This window comes from Lepisosteus oculatus, unplaced genomic scaffold, assembly GCF_040954835.1.
Source record: "Lepisosteus oculatus isolate fLepOcu1 unplaced genomic scaffold, fLepOcu1.hap2 HAP2_SCAFFOLD_374, whole genome shotgun sequence".
NCBI lineage: Eukaryota > Metazoa > Chordata > Actinopteri > Semionotiformes > Lepisosteidae > Lepisosteus > Lepisosteus oculatus.
In genome coordinates, this window is record NW_027167907.1 from 80,045 (window position 1) to 95,481 (window position 15,437).

The window sequence follows — 15,437 nt, forward strand, 5'->3', positions numbered from 1 at the left end:
TCGCAAGTTGTGTGAATTTCTTGAAGTTGAAAGTGAATTCGCTCCAGAAAAGAAATGTCCAGTCGCATGAAAGCCGTGGCTGTTTGTTAAACCGCAGGACCTGAGCTTGCGTTCTGTTTCTCATGGCGTTCGCAAAGGCGATTCCTGCCTTTAAAACTGCTGTGTCTGCGACTGAAAGTGGCGTGTGGCGCAGCTTCTAAAGTCTTGTTGACGCTCCTCGATGTTGCTTTCTCTCTGCCTAAGGAAGTTCGATTGTCGCGTCGGAACGGGGAGACCTAATCCTTCCAGCTTTAAGCCACCCTTCAGTCTTCTGAAGGGTGTCCGAGTGCTAGCATGTCATTTGGCTTTTTTTCTGGGGAAACGGAGAGCGACATTGAAAAAGGTTACCGCCGCCGCCTCGCCCTCCGTGTTAAATGATCGCAAGCCGGCGGCGGCGGCGCTCCCTGTAGTCGTGGCCGAGCGGTTAAGGCGATGGGCTAGAAAGCCATTGGGGTCTCCCCGCGTCGGCTCGAATCCTGCCCACTACGGCGCCCTTCTCCTGTCGCTTCGGCCTGCCCAGAAAAAGGCGGAGTGCCGTTTCTCTCTTCCTGCTTCTTGTACAAACGCTAAATCGCTTGGACCTGCTGCCTTGGAAGTAATGTCTTCAACATCCACCAGTGACATTTCACAGCTGGAAGCACACAGCCACGCTTTTGGCATTGGCATGTCTTGCGCCCTACTTCCAGCCTTTGAAGACCTAATTATTCAAACTGAAAGAACCGGCTGAATGAGTGTTTGCAGTGCACCAGGAGGAGCAGGGACCATAGCATTGGAGGGGTGAGGATGGCGCAGATGGAAACGTTTTCATGCGCTCCTCTGGGAGGAATGAAAAGAAAAGACGAAACCGGAAACAGTAGTAGCCGCAAGAGGAAGTGTCTTCAAGCGCCAAGCAAGCGCTCCTCGTTAGTATAGTGGTGCGTATCCCCGCCTGTCACGTGGGAGACCAGGGATGGATTGCTTGACGGCGAGCCAGGTTGCTTTTCTCCCATCAGATTCCAACCGCTAATGCTAACGCAGTGTGTGGGAGCTTACATGCTTTTCCTTTCCCGTCTTTTTCGGACGACTATTCCAAAGGGGTAACCTGAAGGAATAGGGGCCTGAAGACACGAGGCATTCTTAAACCAGCACTGGGCTGCACGGCCTTCTGTTGTGATCAGGTTATATTCGAGTCAAAAAGCCAGAGCATCCGCTTCCATCCTATGGAGCACGAGCTAATTCGGAAGAGGCAGGGGATACACCTACGCCTATCGGCGCACGTTCCCTGCGTCAGGCTGCTTCACCCATTTGCACCCGACTGGAGACGGCACTGAGCAAGCTTTTTGTCAGGAGTGGGATTCGAACCCACGCCTCCAGGGGAGACTGCGACCTGAACGCAGCGCCTTAGACCGCTCGGCCATCCTGACGCGGGCCCCCTGTCCCGGGGCGGTCTGATGAGCCACCGCGATCCCACTACGCTCCTCGAGTATCGCACTGTTATTAATACTACAGTGTGACTCCAGCATTAAAATGTTTGGAAAATGTGTCGGCTTTTATAATCCAGTGTAGAGCAGCATGTGATGATTTGTGCTACAACACCAAGCGCTCAAAGTGACGTCTGCGTTTGTCGTTGAAACTTTCAACTCTTTCATCACTTATGTAGGAAATAAAAAGAGCAGTTGTGCGCCACACGCAGAGAGGCCGTCAGCAGAGTGGCGCAGCGGAAGCGTGCTGGGCCCATAACCCAGAGGTCGATGGATCGAAACCATCCTCTGCTACATGTGTCCTATGCACGATTCCTAAGCATGCCATTGGGTTAGCAAAGTGCCTTCAAATAGTCTGCGTCTCCCTTTCTTTAAATTCTGTCCTGAGTTTCTCTCTCGTGTGTGTTTGTGCAAGCTTGACACTTGCGGGACTCTTTAATCTTCACCAATACGGAGATGACCAAATGTGTCTTCGGTTGTTCTGAGGTCTTTGATAGTTTCTTTGAAAGCTTCAACTGAACCTCGAAATCGAAGCAGTTATGTTTATATTGATTTCTCGCGTTAATCATTACGAACCAGGAACAGCCAGCACACTCGGTCGCATTAGTAATTATGTCACGTCTCTACTTAGCAGAGCATTCAAAGGCCCACTGGAAGTAGTAAAGCACTAAAACACTGCAAAACTGAACTCGGGAAAATCATACTGGGAGCTCTGAGCGATGTCTGCATCCAAGCCATCCAATACGGACTCTGAAACCTTGGAATATCAACACTATGATGCGCTACCTTTTACCTGGAGCAAAACGATGGAATTAGAAGAATGCTTACCGCAGGATACAACTGTGCCGCTGTTATTTGGAGCACGGTTTTCACTTGCATGAAAACTACAGCAGAACGTAGAAGGATGATCACTGAGGAGTCCACGCGGGCATGCTGAGGAGATTGTAGGTCGTACATTTCAATGATTACTGACATTTGCGCTGCTGGAGGTACAGTAATCAACAAAGAACAGGGTGTGCTACTCTCGAATCCGGTCAGCACATGATGAAAAGCCAGGAAGTATACCTTGTCAAATTGCCGTCAACAGGGACAAGTTAACCACCAGCTCCACCGGCGCCCGGCTAGCTCAGTCGGTAGAGCATGAGACTCTTAATCTCAGGGTCGTGGGTTCGAGCCCCACGTTGGGCGGTGCCCGTCTCCTTATTAACAAAGTTTCCCGCTCATCCTTGAACCTCTTACACCTCGATGGTACCGAGCACTGCGTTTTAATGCACAGGTGTGATCAAACCGAGATGAAAAGGGCGTATCTAGCTCCTTGCCCGAGAGATAAATCAAAGGTTCCGCAGATAATCCCTTGGCTCCGGTCACCCGGACGCAGATAGGAGCTGCAGCCATCATAACTTGTATGAAAACTAAGAAGAGCTCCTGTCTATTTACAGTTTCATTTACTCTAGCGTTTCCTTAAACATTGCGTGTACGAAGGCTAAGAAATTGGAGAGCTATTCTAATACAATAACTATTAGGAATCTTTTCGCCATAACAGTTTCACTCTGATTTTGCAGGTAACACGTACGTTGGGAAAACATTTTGAACGCGATCAATAACCGCACTGGAAAAATGTGGGAAAGAAAGGGCGAAAAGCGACTCTTCAACATGTGGAAATATCTTCCTGAGCGGAGCCCTCTTCTCGAAGCTCAACACTCTGCAAGAGTCACTTCTCCCAACTTGCGCCCGCAGGTTTCCGTAGTGTGCCTGCAAAGAGCCATCCGCTTGAGACAGGTGCACCTCCCGATTTCATTGAACTAAGCTAGATGCACAATTTCTAATGCAGCCTTCATCACAATAGACAGTTCATTTCTCGAAAGCTTGTCGTAAAAAAAGGAAACAAAGAACGAAAACGTATAGCTGACAATCTTCTGAAGATGCAGATTCAGCTTTGGGGAAATGGACATTTTATGTATGCAGATGCTTTTCAAGCGCTGGTTTTAGAACGTCGCTGTGCTTCCAGCATCCTTTTCAGCCTTCTAAACTGGCTACCGAGGTGCCGATCACATTGTAAAGCGGTTGAGAGGCCGGAGCTGCTCAAACCGCTCTTGCCGTTTCCCATCAATCAAAAGCACTATGTTGTTTCTTTGTATGGAAAGCTTTTCAAGTCTGGCATCGACACGCACCTTTCCTGAAACGTCCAAAGGGTGAATGCTTCGCAAAGAAATCCAGTCTACCTTCAGGGGGCATGATGTTGAAATCGGAATGAGCCCTGGGTGGGCTTGAAGCAGCAGCTGTTCAGTTAACAGCTGCACAGAAACGCACCCCGCTTGCTTTGTATCATTCGCAAGTTTCTGGTTAAAGAGTAAAAAAGGCTGGAATTCTTCTGCCAGCCGGCAGGATTTCTTCTGCACTCACCCAGAAAAGCCAAGAATTGTATTTCATCTTTCGCAAGCTGTATTTTCCAGGAGGAGAATGAATACTTGCATTAAACTGAATCAAGCCGACAGAGACGCACAGCCGTTGTTTTTCTCCATGGGAAGTTTTTCGTTAAGGAAAAACACCGTTGTCATTTTCTTGCCAGCCGGCGGTATTTCTTGTGCAGCGATGAGCCAGATTTGTATTTCGTATTTCGCAAGTTGTGTGAATTTCTTGAAGTTGAAAGTGAATTCGCTCCAGAAAAGAAATGTCCAGTCGCATGAAAGCCGTGGCTGTTTGTTAAACCGCAGGACCTGAGCTTGCGTTCTGTTTCTCATGGCGTTCGCAAAGGCGATTCCTGCCTTTAAAACTGCTGTGTCTGCGACTGAAAGTGGCGTGTGGCGCAGCTTCTAAAGTCTTGTTGACGCTCCTCGATGTTGCTTTCTCTCTGCCTAAGGAAGTTCGATTGTCGCGTCGGAACGGGGAGACCTAATCCTTCCAGCTTTAAGCCACCCTTCAGTCTTCTGAAGGGTGTCCGAGTGCTAGCATGTCATTTGGCTTTTTTTCTGGGGAAACGGAGAGCGACATTGAAAAAGGTTACCGCCGCCGCCTCGCCCTCCGTGTTAAATGATCGCAAGCCGGCGGCGGCGGCGCTCCCTGTAGTCGTGGCCGAGCGGTTAAGGCGATGGGCTAGAAAGCCATTGGGGTCTCCCCGCGTCGGCTCGAATCCTGCCCACTACGGCGCCCTTCTCCTGTCGCTTCGGCCTGCCCAGAAAAAGGCGGAGTGCCGTTTCTCTCTTCCTGCTTCTTGTACAAACGCTAAATCGCTTGGACCTGCTGCCTTGGAAGTAATGTCTTCAACATCCACCAGTGACATTTCACAGCTGGAAGCACACAGCCACGCTTTTGGCATTGGCATGTCTTGCGCCCTACTTCCAGCCTTTGAAGACCTAATTATTCAAACTGAAAGAACCGGCTGAATGAGTGTTTGCAGTGCACCAGGAGGAGCAGGGACCATAGCATTGGAGGGGTGAGGATGGCGCAGATGGAAACGTTTTCATGCGCTCCTCTGGGAGGAATGAAAAGAAAAGACGAAACCGGAAACAGTAGTAGCCGCAAGAGGAAGTGTCTTCAAGCGCCAAGCAAGCGCTCCTCGTTAGTATAGTGGTGCGTATCCCCGCCTGTCACGTGGGAGACCAGGGATGGATTGCTTGACGGCGAGCCAGGTTGCTTTTCTCCCATCAGATTCCAACCGCTAATGCTAACGCAGTGTGTGGGAGCTTACATGCTTTTCCTTTCCCGTCTTTTTCGGACGACTATTCCAAAGGGGTAACCTGAAGGAATAGGGGCCTGAAGACACGAGGCATTCTTAAACCAGCACTGGGCTGCACGGCCTTCTGTTGTGATCAGGTTATATTCGAGTCAAAAAGCCAGAGCATCCGCTTCCATCCTATGGAGCACGAGCTAATTCGGAAGAGGCAGGGGATACACCTACGCCTATCGGCGCACGTTCCCTGCGTCAGGCTGCTTCACCCATTTGCACCCGACTGGAGACGGCACTGAGCAAGCTTTTTGTCAGGAGTGGGATTCGAACCCACGCCTCCAGGGGAGACTGCGACCTGAACGCAGCGCCTTAGACCGCTCGGCCATCCTGACGCGGGCCCCCTGTCCCGGGGCGGTCTGATGAGCCACCGCGATCCCACTACGCTCCTCGAGTATCGCACTGTTATTAATACTACAGTGTGACTCCAGCATTAAAATGTTTGGAAAATGTGTCGGCTTTTATAATCCAGTGTAGAGCAGCATGTGATGATTTGTGCTACAACACCAAGCGCTCAAAGTGACGTCTGCGTTTGTCGTTGAAACTTTCAACTCTTTCATCACTTATGTAGGAAATAAAAAGAGCAGTTGTGCGCCACACGCAGAGAGGCCGTCAGCAGAGTGGCGCAGCGGAAGCGTGCTGGGCCCATAACCCAGAGGTCGATGGATCGAAACCATCCTCTGCTACATGTGTCCTATGCACGATTCCTAAGCATGCCATTGGGTTAGCAAAGTGCCTTCAAATAGTCTGCGTCTCCCTTTCTTTAAATTCTGTCCTGAGTTTCTCTCTCGTGTGTGTTTGTGCAAGCTTGACACTTGCGGGACTCTTTAATCTTCACCAATACGGAGATGACCAAATGTGTCTTCGGTTGTTCTGAGGTCTTTGATAGTTTCTTTGAAAGCTTCAACTGAACCTCGAAATCGAAGCAGTTATGTTTATATTGATTTCTCGCGTTAATCATTACGAACCAGGAACAGCCAGCACACTCGGTCGCATTAGTAATTATGTCACGTCTCTACTTAGCAGAGCATTCAAAGGCCCACTGGAAGTAGTAAAGCACTAAAACACTGCAAAACTGAACTCGGGAAAATCATACTGGGAGCTCTGAGCGATGTCTGCATCCAAGCCATCCAATACGGACTCTGAAACCTTGGAATATCAACACTATGATGCGCTACCTTTTACCTGGAGCAAAACGATGGAATTAGAAGAATGCTTACCGCAGGATACAACTGTGCCGCTGTTATTTGGAGCACGGTTTTCACTTGCATGAAAACTACAGCAGAACGTAGAAGGATGATCACTGAGGAGTCCACGCGGGCATGCTGAGGAGATTGTAGGTCGTACATTTCAATGATTACTGACATTTGCGCTGCTGGAGGTACAGTAATCAACAAAGAACAGGGTGTGCTACTCTCGAATCCGGTCAGCACATGATGAAAAGCCAGGAAGTATACCTTGTCAAATTGCCGTCAACAGGGACAAGTTAACCACCAGCTCCACCGGCGCCCGGCTAGCTCAGTCGGTAGAGCATGAGACTCTTAATCTCAGGGTCGTGGGTTCGAGCCCCACGTTGGGCGGTGCCCGTCTCCTTATTAACAAAGTTTCCCGCTCATCCTTGAACCTCTTACACCTCGATGGTACCGAGCACTGCGTTTTAATGCACAGGTGTGATCAAACCGAGATGAAAAGGGCGTATCTAGCTCCTTGCCCGAGAGATAAATCAAAGGTTCCGCAGATAATCCCTTGGCTCCGGTCACCCGGACGCAGATAGGAGCTGCAGCCATCATAACTTGTATGAAAACTAAGAAGAGCTCCTGTCTATTTACAGTTTCATTTACTCTAGCGTTTCCTTAAACATTGCGTGTACGAAGGCTAAGAAATTGGAGAGCTATTCTAATACAATAACTATTAGGAATCTTTTCGCCATAACAGTTTCACTCTGATTTTGCAGGTAACACGTACGTTGGGAAAACATTTTGAACGCGATCAATAACCGCACTGGAAAAATGTGGGAAAGAAAGGGCGAAAAGCGACTCTTCAACATGTGGAAATATCTTCCTGAGCGGAGCCCTCTTCTCGAAGCTCAACACTCTGCAAGAGTCACTTCTCCCAACTTGCGCCCGCAGGTTTCCGTAGTGTGCCTGCAAAGAGCCATCCGCTTGAGACAGGTGCACCTCCCGATTTCATTGAACTAAGCTAGATGCACAATTTCTAATGCAGCCTTCATCACAATAGACAGTTCATTTCTCGAAAGCTTGTCGTAAAAAAAGGAAACAAAGAACGAAAACGTATAGCTGACAATCTTCTGAAGATGCAGATTCAGCTTTGGGGAAATGGACATTTTATGTATGCAGATGCTTTTCAAGCGCTGGTTTTAGAACGTCGCTGTGCTTCCAGCATCCTTTTCAGCCTTCTAAACTGGCTACCGAGGTGCCGATCACATTGTAAAGCGGTTGAGAGGCCGGAGCTGCTCAAACCGCTCTTGCCGTTTCCCATCAATCAAAAGCACTATGTTGTTTCTTTGTATGGAAAGCTTTTCAAGTCTGGCATCGACACGCACCTTTCCTGAAACGTCCAAAGGGTGAATGCTTCGCAAAGAAATCCAGTCTACCTTCAGGGGGCATGATGTTGAAATCGGAATGAGCCCTGGGTGGGCTTGAAGCAGCAGCTGTTCAGTTAACAGCTGCACAGAAACGCACCCCGCTTGCTTTGTATCATTCGCAAGTTTCTGGTTAAAGAGTAAAAAAGGCTGGAATTCTTCTGCCAGCCGGCAGGATTTCTTCTGCACTCACCCAGAAAAGCCAAGAATTGTATTTCATCTTTCGCAAGCTGTATTTTCCAGGAAGAGAATGAATACTTGCATTAAACTGAATCAAGCCGACAGAGACGCACAGCCGTTGTTTTTCTCCATGGGAAGTTTTTCGTTAAGGAAAAACACCGTTGTCATTTTCTTGCCAGCCGGCGGTATTTCTTGTGCAGCGATGAGCCAGATTTGTATTTCGTATTTCGCAAGTTGTGTGAATTTCTTGAAGTTGAAAGTGAATTCGCTCCAGAAAAGAAATGTCCAGTCGCATGAAAGCCGTGGCTGTTTGTTAAACCGCAGGACCTGAGCTTGCGTTCTGTTTCTCATGGCGTTCGCAAAGGCGATTCCTGCCTTTAAAACTGCTGTGTCTGCGACTGAAAGTGGCGTGTGGCGCAGCTTCTAAAGTCTTGTTGACGCTCCTCGATGTTGCTTTCTCTCTGCCTAAGGAAGTTCGATTGTCGCGTCGGAACGGGGAGACCTAATCCTTCCAGCTTTAAGCCACCCTTCAGTCTTCTGAAGGGTGTCCGAGTGCTAGCATGTCATTTGGCTTTTTTTCTGGGGAAACGGAGAGCGACATTGAAAAAGGTTACCGCCGCCGCCTCGCCCTCCGTGTTAAATGATCGCAAGCCGGCGGCGGCGGCGCTCCCTGTAGTCGTGGCCGAGCGGTTAAGGCGATGGGCTAGAAAGCCATTGGGGTCTCCCCGCGTCGGCTCGAATCCTGCCCACTACGGCGCCCTTCTCCTGTCGCTTCGGCCTGCCCAGAAAAAGGCGGAGTGCCGTTTCTCTCTTCCTGCTTCTTGTACAAACGCTAAATCGCTTGGACCTGCTGCCTTGGAAGTAATGTCTTCAACATCCACCAGTGACATTTCACAGCTGGAAGCACACAGCCACGCTTTTGGCATTGGCATGTCTTGCGCCCTACTTCCAGCCTTTGAAGACCTAATTATTCAAACTGAAAGAACCGGCTGAATGAGTGTTTGCAGTGCACCAGGAGGAGCAGGGACCATAGCATTGGAGGGGTGAGGATGGCGCAGATGGAAACGTTTTCATGCGCTCCTCTGGGAGGAATGAAAAGAAAAGACGAAACCGGAAACAGTAGTAGCCGCAAGAGGAAGTGTCTTCAAGCGCCAAGCAAGCGCTCCTCGTTAGTATAGTGGTGCGTATCCCCGCCTGTCACGTGGGAGACCAGGGATGGATTGCTTGACGGCGAGCCAGGTTGCTTTTCTCCCATCAGATTCCAACCGCTAATGCTAACGCAGTGTGTGGGAGCTTACATGCTTTTCCTTTCCCGTCTTTTTCGGACGACTATTCCAAAGGGGTAACCTGAAGGAATAGGGGCCTGAAGACACGAGGCATTCTTAAACCAGCACTGGGCTGCACGGCCTTCTGTTGTGATCAGGTTATATTCGAGTCAAAAAGCCAGAGCATCCGCTTCCATCCTATGGAGCACGAGCTAATTCGGAAGAGGCAGGGGATACACCTACGCCTATCGGCGCACGTTCCCTGCGTCAGGCTGCTTCACCCATTTGCACCCGACTGGAGACGGCACTGAGCAAGCTTTTTGTCAGGAGTGGGATTCGAACCCACGCCTCCAGGGGAGACTGCGACCTGAACGCAGCGCCTTAGACCGCTCGGCCATCCTGACGCGGGCCCCCTGTCCCGGGGCGGTCTGATGAGCCACCGCGATCCCACTACGCTCCTCGAGTATCGCACTGTTATTAATACTACAGTGTGACTCCAGCATTAAAATGTTTGGAAAATGTGTCGGCTTTTATAATCCAGTGTAGAGCAGCATGTGATGATTTGTGCTACAACACCAAGCGCTCAAAGTGACGTCTGCGTTTGTCGTTGAAACTTTCAACTCTTTCATCACTTATGTAGGAAATAAAAAGAGCAGTTGTGCGCCACACGCAGAGAGGCCGTCAGCAGAGTGGCGCAGCGGAAGCGTGCTGGGCCCATAACCCAGAGGTCGATGGATCGAAACCATCCTCTGCTACATGTGTCCTATGCACGATTCCTAAGCATGCCATTGGGTTAGCAAAGTGCCTTCAAATAGTCTGCGTCTCCCTTTCTTTAAATTCTGTCCTGAGTTTCTCTCTCGTGTGTGTTTGTGCAAGCTTGACACTTGCGGGACTCTTTAATCTTCACCAATACGGAGATGACCAAATGTGTCTTCGGTTGTTCTGAGGTCTTTGATAGTTTCTTTGAAAGCTTCAACTGAACCTCGAAATCGAAGCAGTTATGTTTATATTGATTTCTCGCGTTAATCATTACGAACCAGGAACAGCCAGCACACTCGGTCGCATTAGTAATTATGTCACGTCTCTACTTAGCAGAGCATTCAAAGGCCCACTGGAAGTAGTAAAGCACTAAAACACTGCAAAACTGAACTCGGGAAAATCATACTGGGAGCTCTGAGCGATGTCTGCATCCAAGCCATCCAATACGGACTCTGAAACCTTGGAATATCAACACTATGATGCGCTACCTTTTACCTGGAGCAAAACGATGGAATTAGAAGAATGCTTACCGCAGGATACAACTGTGCCGCTGTTATTTGGAGCACGGTTTTCACTTGCATGAAAACTACAGCAGAACGTAGAAGGATGATCACTGAGGAGTCCACGCGGGCATGCTGAGGAGATTGTAGGTCGTACATTTCAATGATTACTGACATTTGCGCTGCTGGAGGTACAGTAATCAACAAAGAACAGGGTGTGCTACTCTCGAATCCGGTCAGCACATGATGAAAAGCCAGGAAGTATACCTTGTCAAATTGCCGTCAACAGGGACAAGTTAACCACCAGCTCCACCGGCGCCCGGCTAGCTCAGTCGGTAGAGCATGAGACTCTTAATCTCAGGGTCGTGGGTTCGAGCCCCACGTTGGGCGGTGCCCGTCTCCTTATTAACAAAGTTTCCCGCTCATCCTTGAACCTCTTACACCTCGATGGTACCGAGCACTGCGTTTTAATGCACAGGTGTGATCAAACCGAGATGAAAAGGGCGTATCTAGCTCCTTGCCCGAGAGATAAATCAAAGGTTCCGCAGATAATCCCTTGGCTCCGGTCACCCGGACGCAGATAGGAGCTGCAGCCATCATAACTTGTATGAAAACTAAGAAGAGCTCCTGTCTATTTACAGTTTCATTTACTCTAGCGTTTCCTTAAACATTGCGTGTACGAAGGCTAAGAAATTGGAGAGCTATTCTAATACAATAACTATTAGGAATCTTTTCGCCATAACAGTTTCACTCTGATTTTGCAGGTAACACGTACGTTGGGAAAACATTTTGAACGCGATCAATAACCGCACTGGAAAAATGTGGGAAAGAAAGGGCGAAAAGCGACTCTTCAACATGTGGAAATATCTTCCTGAGCGGAGCCCTCTTCTCGAAGCTCAACACTCTGCAAGAGTCACTTCTCCCAACTTGCGCCCGCAGGTTTCCGTAGTGTGCCTGCAAAGAGCCATCCGCTTGAGACAGGTGCACCTCCCGATTTCATTGAACTAAGCTAGATGCACAATTTCTAATGCAGCCTTCATCACAATAGACAGTTCATTTCTCGAAAGCTTGTCGTAAAAAAAGGAAACAAAGAACGAAAACGTATAGCTGACAATCTTCTGAAGATGCAGATTCAGCTTTGGGGAAATGGACATTTTATGTATGCAGATGCTTTTCAAGCGCTGGTTTTAGAACGTCGCTGTGCTTCCAGCATCCTTTTCAGCCTTCTAAACTGGCTACCGAGGTGCCGATCACATTGTAAAGCGGTTGAGAGGCCGGAGCTGCTCAAACCGCTCTTGCCGTTTCCCATCAATCAAAAGCACTATGTTGTTTCTTTGTATGGAAAGCTTTTCAAGTCTGGCATCGACACGCACCTTTCCTGAAACGTCCAAAGGGTGAATGCTTCGCAAAGAAATCCAGTCTACCTTCAGGGGGCATGATGTTGAAATCGGAATGAGCCCTGGGTGGGCTTGAAGCAGCAGCTGTTCAGTTAACAGCTGCACAGAAACGCACCCCGCTTGCTTTGTATCATTCGCAAGTTTCTGGTTAAAGAGTAAAAAAGGCTGGAATTCTTCTGCCAGCCGGCAGGATTTCTTCTGCACTCACCCAGAAAAGCCAAGAATTGTATTTCATCTTTCGCAAGCTGTATTTTCCAGGAGGAGAATGAATACTTGCATTAAACTGAATCAAGCCGACAGAGACGCACAGCCGTTGTTTTTCTCCATGGGAAGTTTTTCGTTAAGGAAAAACACCGTTGTCATTTTCTTGCCAGCCGGCGGTATTTCTTGTGCAGCGATGAGCCAGATTTGTATTTCGTATTTCGCAAGTTGTGTGAATTTCTTGAAGTTGAAAGTGAATTCGCTCCAGAAAAGAAATGTCCAGTCGCATGAAAGCCGTGGCTGTTTGTTAAACCGCAGGACCTGAGCTTGCGTTCTGTTTCTCATGGCGTTCGCAAAGGCGATTCCTGCCTTTAAAACTGCTGTGTCTGCGACTGAAAGTGGCGTGTGGCGCAGCTTCTAAAGTCTTGTTGACGCTCCTCGATGTTGCTTTCTCTCTGCCTAAGGAAGTTCGATTGTCGCGTCGGAACGGGGAGACCTAATCCTTCCAGCTTTAAGCCACCCTTCAGTCTTCTGAAGGGTGTCCGAGTGCTAGCATGTCATTTGGCTTTTTTTCTGGGGAAACGGAGAGCGACATTGAAAAAGGTTACCGCCGCCGCCTCGCCCTCCGTGTTAAATGATCGCAAGCCGGCGGCGGCGGCGCTCCCTGTAGTCGTGGCCGAGCGGTTAAGGCGATGGGCTAGAAAGCCATTGGGGTCTCCCCGCGTCGGCTCGAATCCTGCCCACTACGGCGCCCTTCTCCTGTCGCTTCGGCCTGCCCAGAAAAAGGCGGAGTGCCGTTTCTCTCTTCCTGCTTCTTGTACAAACGCTAAATCGCTTGGACCTGCTGCCTTGGAAGTAATGTCTTCAACATCCACCAGTGACATTTCACAGCTGGAAGCACACAGCCACGCTTTTGGCATTGGCATGTCTTGCGCCCTACTTCCAGCCTTTGAAGACCTAATTATTCAAACTGAAAGAACCGGCTGAATGAGTGTTTGCAGTGCACCAGGAGGAGCAGGGACCATAGCATTGGAGGGGTGAGGATGGCGCAGATGGAAACGTTTTCATGCGCTCCTCTGGGAGGAATGAAAAGAAAAGACGAAACCGGAAACAGTAGTAGCCGCAAGAGGAAGTGTCTTCAAGCGCCAAGCAAGCGCTCCTCGTTAGTATAGTGGTGCGTATCCCCGCCTGTCACGTGGGAGACCAGGGATGGATTGCTTGACGGCGAGCCAGGTTGCTTTTCTCCCATCAGATTCCAACCGCTAATGCTAACGCAGTGTGTGGGAGCTTACATGCTTTTCCTTTCCCGTCTTTTTCGGACGACTATTCCAAAGGGGTAACCTGAAGGAATAGGGGCCTGAAGACACGAGGCATTCTTAAACCAGCACTGGGCTGCACGGCCTTCTGTTGTGATCAGGTTATATTCGAGTCAAAAAGCCAGAGCATCCGCTTCCATCCTATGGAGCACGAGCTAATTCGGAAGAGGCAGGGGATACACCTACGCCTATCGGCGCACGTTCCCTGCGTCAGGCTGCTTCACCCATTTGCACCCGACTGGAGACGGCACTGAGCAAGCTTTTTGTCAGGAGTGGGATTCGAACCCACGCCTCCAGGGGAGACTGCGACCTGAACGCAGCGCCTTAGACCGCTCGGCCATCCTGACGCGGGCCCCCTGTCCCGGGGCGGTCTGATGAGCCACCGCGATCCCACTACGCTCCTCGAGTATCGCACTGTTATTAATACTACAGTGTGACTCCAGCATTAAAATGTTTGGAAAATGTGTCGGCTTTTATAATCCAGTGTAGAGCAGCATGTGATGATTTGTGCTACAACACCAAGCGCTCAAAGTGACGTCTGCGTTTGTCGTTGAAACTTTCAACTCTTTCATCACTTATGTAGGAAATAAAAAGAGCAGTTGTGCGCCACACGCAGAGAGGCCGTCAGCAGAGTGGCGCAGCGGAAGCGTGCTGGGCCCATAACCCAGAGGTCGATGGATCGAAACCATCCTCTGCTACATGTGTCCTATGCACGATTCCTAAGCATGCCATTGGGTTAGCAAAGTGCCTTCAAATAGTCTGCGTCTCCCTTTCTTTAAATTCTGTCCTGAGTTTCTCTCTCGTGTGTGTTTGTGCAAGCTTGACACTTGCGGGACTCTTTAATCTTCACCAATACGGAGATGACCAAATGTGTCTTCGGTTGTTCTGAGGTCTTTGATAGTTTCTTTGAAAGCTTCAACTGAACCTCGAAATCGAAGCAGTTATGTTTATATTGATTTCTCGCGTTAATCATTACGAACCAGGAACAGCCAGCACACTCGGTCGCATTAGTAATTATGTCACGTCTCTACTTAGCAGAGCATTCAAAGGCCCACTGGAAGTAGTAAAGCACTAAAACACTGCAAAACTGAACTCGGGAAAATCATACTGGGAGCTCTGAGCGATGTCTGCATCCAAGCCATCCAATACGGACTCTGAAACCTTGGAATATCAACACTATGATGCGCTACCTTTTACCTGGAGCAAAACGATGGAATTAGAAGAATGCTTACCGCAGGATACAACTGTGCCGCTGTTATTTGGAGCACGGTTTTCACTTGCATGAAAACTACAGCAGAACGTAGAAGGATGATCACTGAGGAGTCCACGCGGGCATGCTGAGGAGATTGTAGGTCGTACATTTCAATGATTACTGACATTTGCGCTGCTGGAGGTACAGTAATCAACAAAGAACAGGGTGTGCTACTCTCGAATCCGGTCAGCACATGATGAAAAGCCAGGAAGTATACCTTGTCAAATTGCCGTCACAGGGACAAGTTAACCACCAGCTCCACCGGCGCCCGGCTAGCTCAGTCGGTAGAGCATGAGACTCTTAATCTCAGGGTCGTGGGTTCGAGCCCCACGTTGGGCGGTGCCCGTCTCCTTATTAACAAAGTTTCCCGCTCATCCTTGAACCTCTTACACCTCGATGGTACCGAGCACTGCGTTTTAATGCACAGGTGTGATCAAACCGAGATGAAAAGGGCGTATCTAGCTCCTTGCCCGAGAGATAAATCAAAGGTTCCGCAGATAATCCCTTGGCTCCGGTCACCCGGACGCAGATAGGAGCTGCAGCCATCATAACTTGTATGAAAACTAAGAAGAGCTCCTGTCTATTTACAGTTTCATTTACTCTAGCGTTTCCTTAAACATTGCGTGTACGAAGGCTAAGAAATTGGAGAGCTATTCTAATACAATAACTATTAGGAATCTTTTCGCCCTTCTTCCACAGTTTTCCAGTGCGGTTATTGATCCGTTCAAACACGTACGTTGGG

At 49.2% G+C, this 15,437-nt stretch overlaps 8 non-coding genes across 8 annotated transcripts; 4 read left to right on the forward strand and 4 right to left on the reverse strand.

Annotated features, from left to right (window-relative positions):
- Window positions 1–1,359: 1,359 nt before the first annotated feature.
- Window positions 1,360–1,442, reverse strand: trnal-cag (transfer RNA leucine (anticodon CAG)). The gene has a single exon. It is a non-coding gene; the product is annotated as a tRNA-Leu (tRNA).
- A 1,172-nt stretch (window positions 1,443–2,614) lies between these two features.
- On the forward strand, window positions 2,615–2,687 carry trnak-cuu (transfer RNA lysine (anticodon CUU)). The gene has a single exon. It is a non-coding gene; the product is annotated as a tRNA-Lys (tRNA).
- A 2,788-nt stretch (window positions 2,688–5,475) lies between these two features.
- Window positions 5,476–5,558, reverse strand: trnal-cag (transfer RNA leucine (anticodon CAG)). The gene has a single exon. It is a non-coding gene; the product is annotated as a tRNA-Leu (tRNA).
- A 1,172-nt stretch (window positions 5,559–6,730) lies between these two features.
- Window positions 6,731–6,803, forward strand: trnak-cuu (transfer RNA lysine (anticodon CUU)). The gene has a single exon. It is a non-coding gene; the product is annotated as a tRNA-Lys (tRNA).
- A 2,788-nt stretch (window positions 6,804–9,591) lies between these two features.
- Window positions 9,592–9,674, reverse strand: trnal-cag (transfer RNA leucine (anticodon CAG)). The gene has a single exon. It is a non-coding gene; the product is annotated as a tRNA-Leu (tRNA).
- A 1,172-nt stretch (window positions 9,675–10,846) lies between these two features.
- On the forward strand, window positions 10,847–10,919 carry trnak-cuu (transfer RNA lysine (anticodon CUU)). Its single transcript has one exon. It is a non-coding gene; the product is annotated as a tRNA-Lys (tRNA).
- A 2,788-nt stretch (window positions 10,920–13,707) lies between these two features.
- Window positions 13,708–13,790, reverse strand: trnal-cag (transfer RNA leucine (anticodon CAG)). The gene has a single exon. It is a non-coding gene; the product is annotated as a tRNA-Leu (tRNA).
- A 1,171-nt stretch (window positions 13,791–14,961) lies between these two features.
- On the forward strand, window positions 14,962–15,034 carry trnak-cuu (transfer RNA lysine (anticodon CUU)). The gene has a single exon. It is a non-coding gene; the product is annotated as a tRNA-Lys (tRNA).
- The last annotated feature ends 403 nt before the right edge of the window (window positions 15,035–15,437 follow it).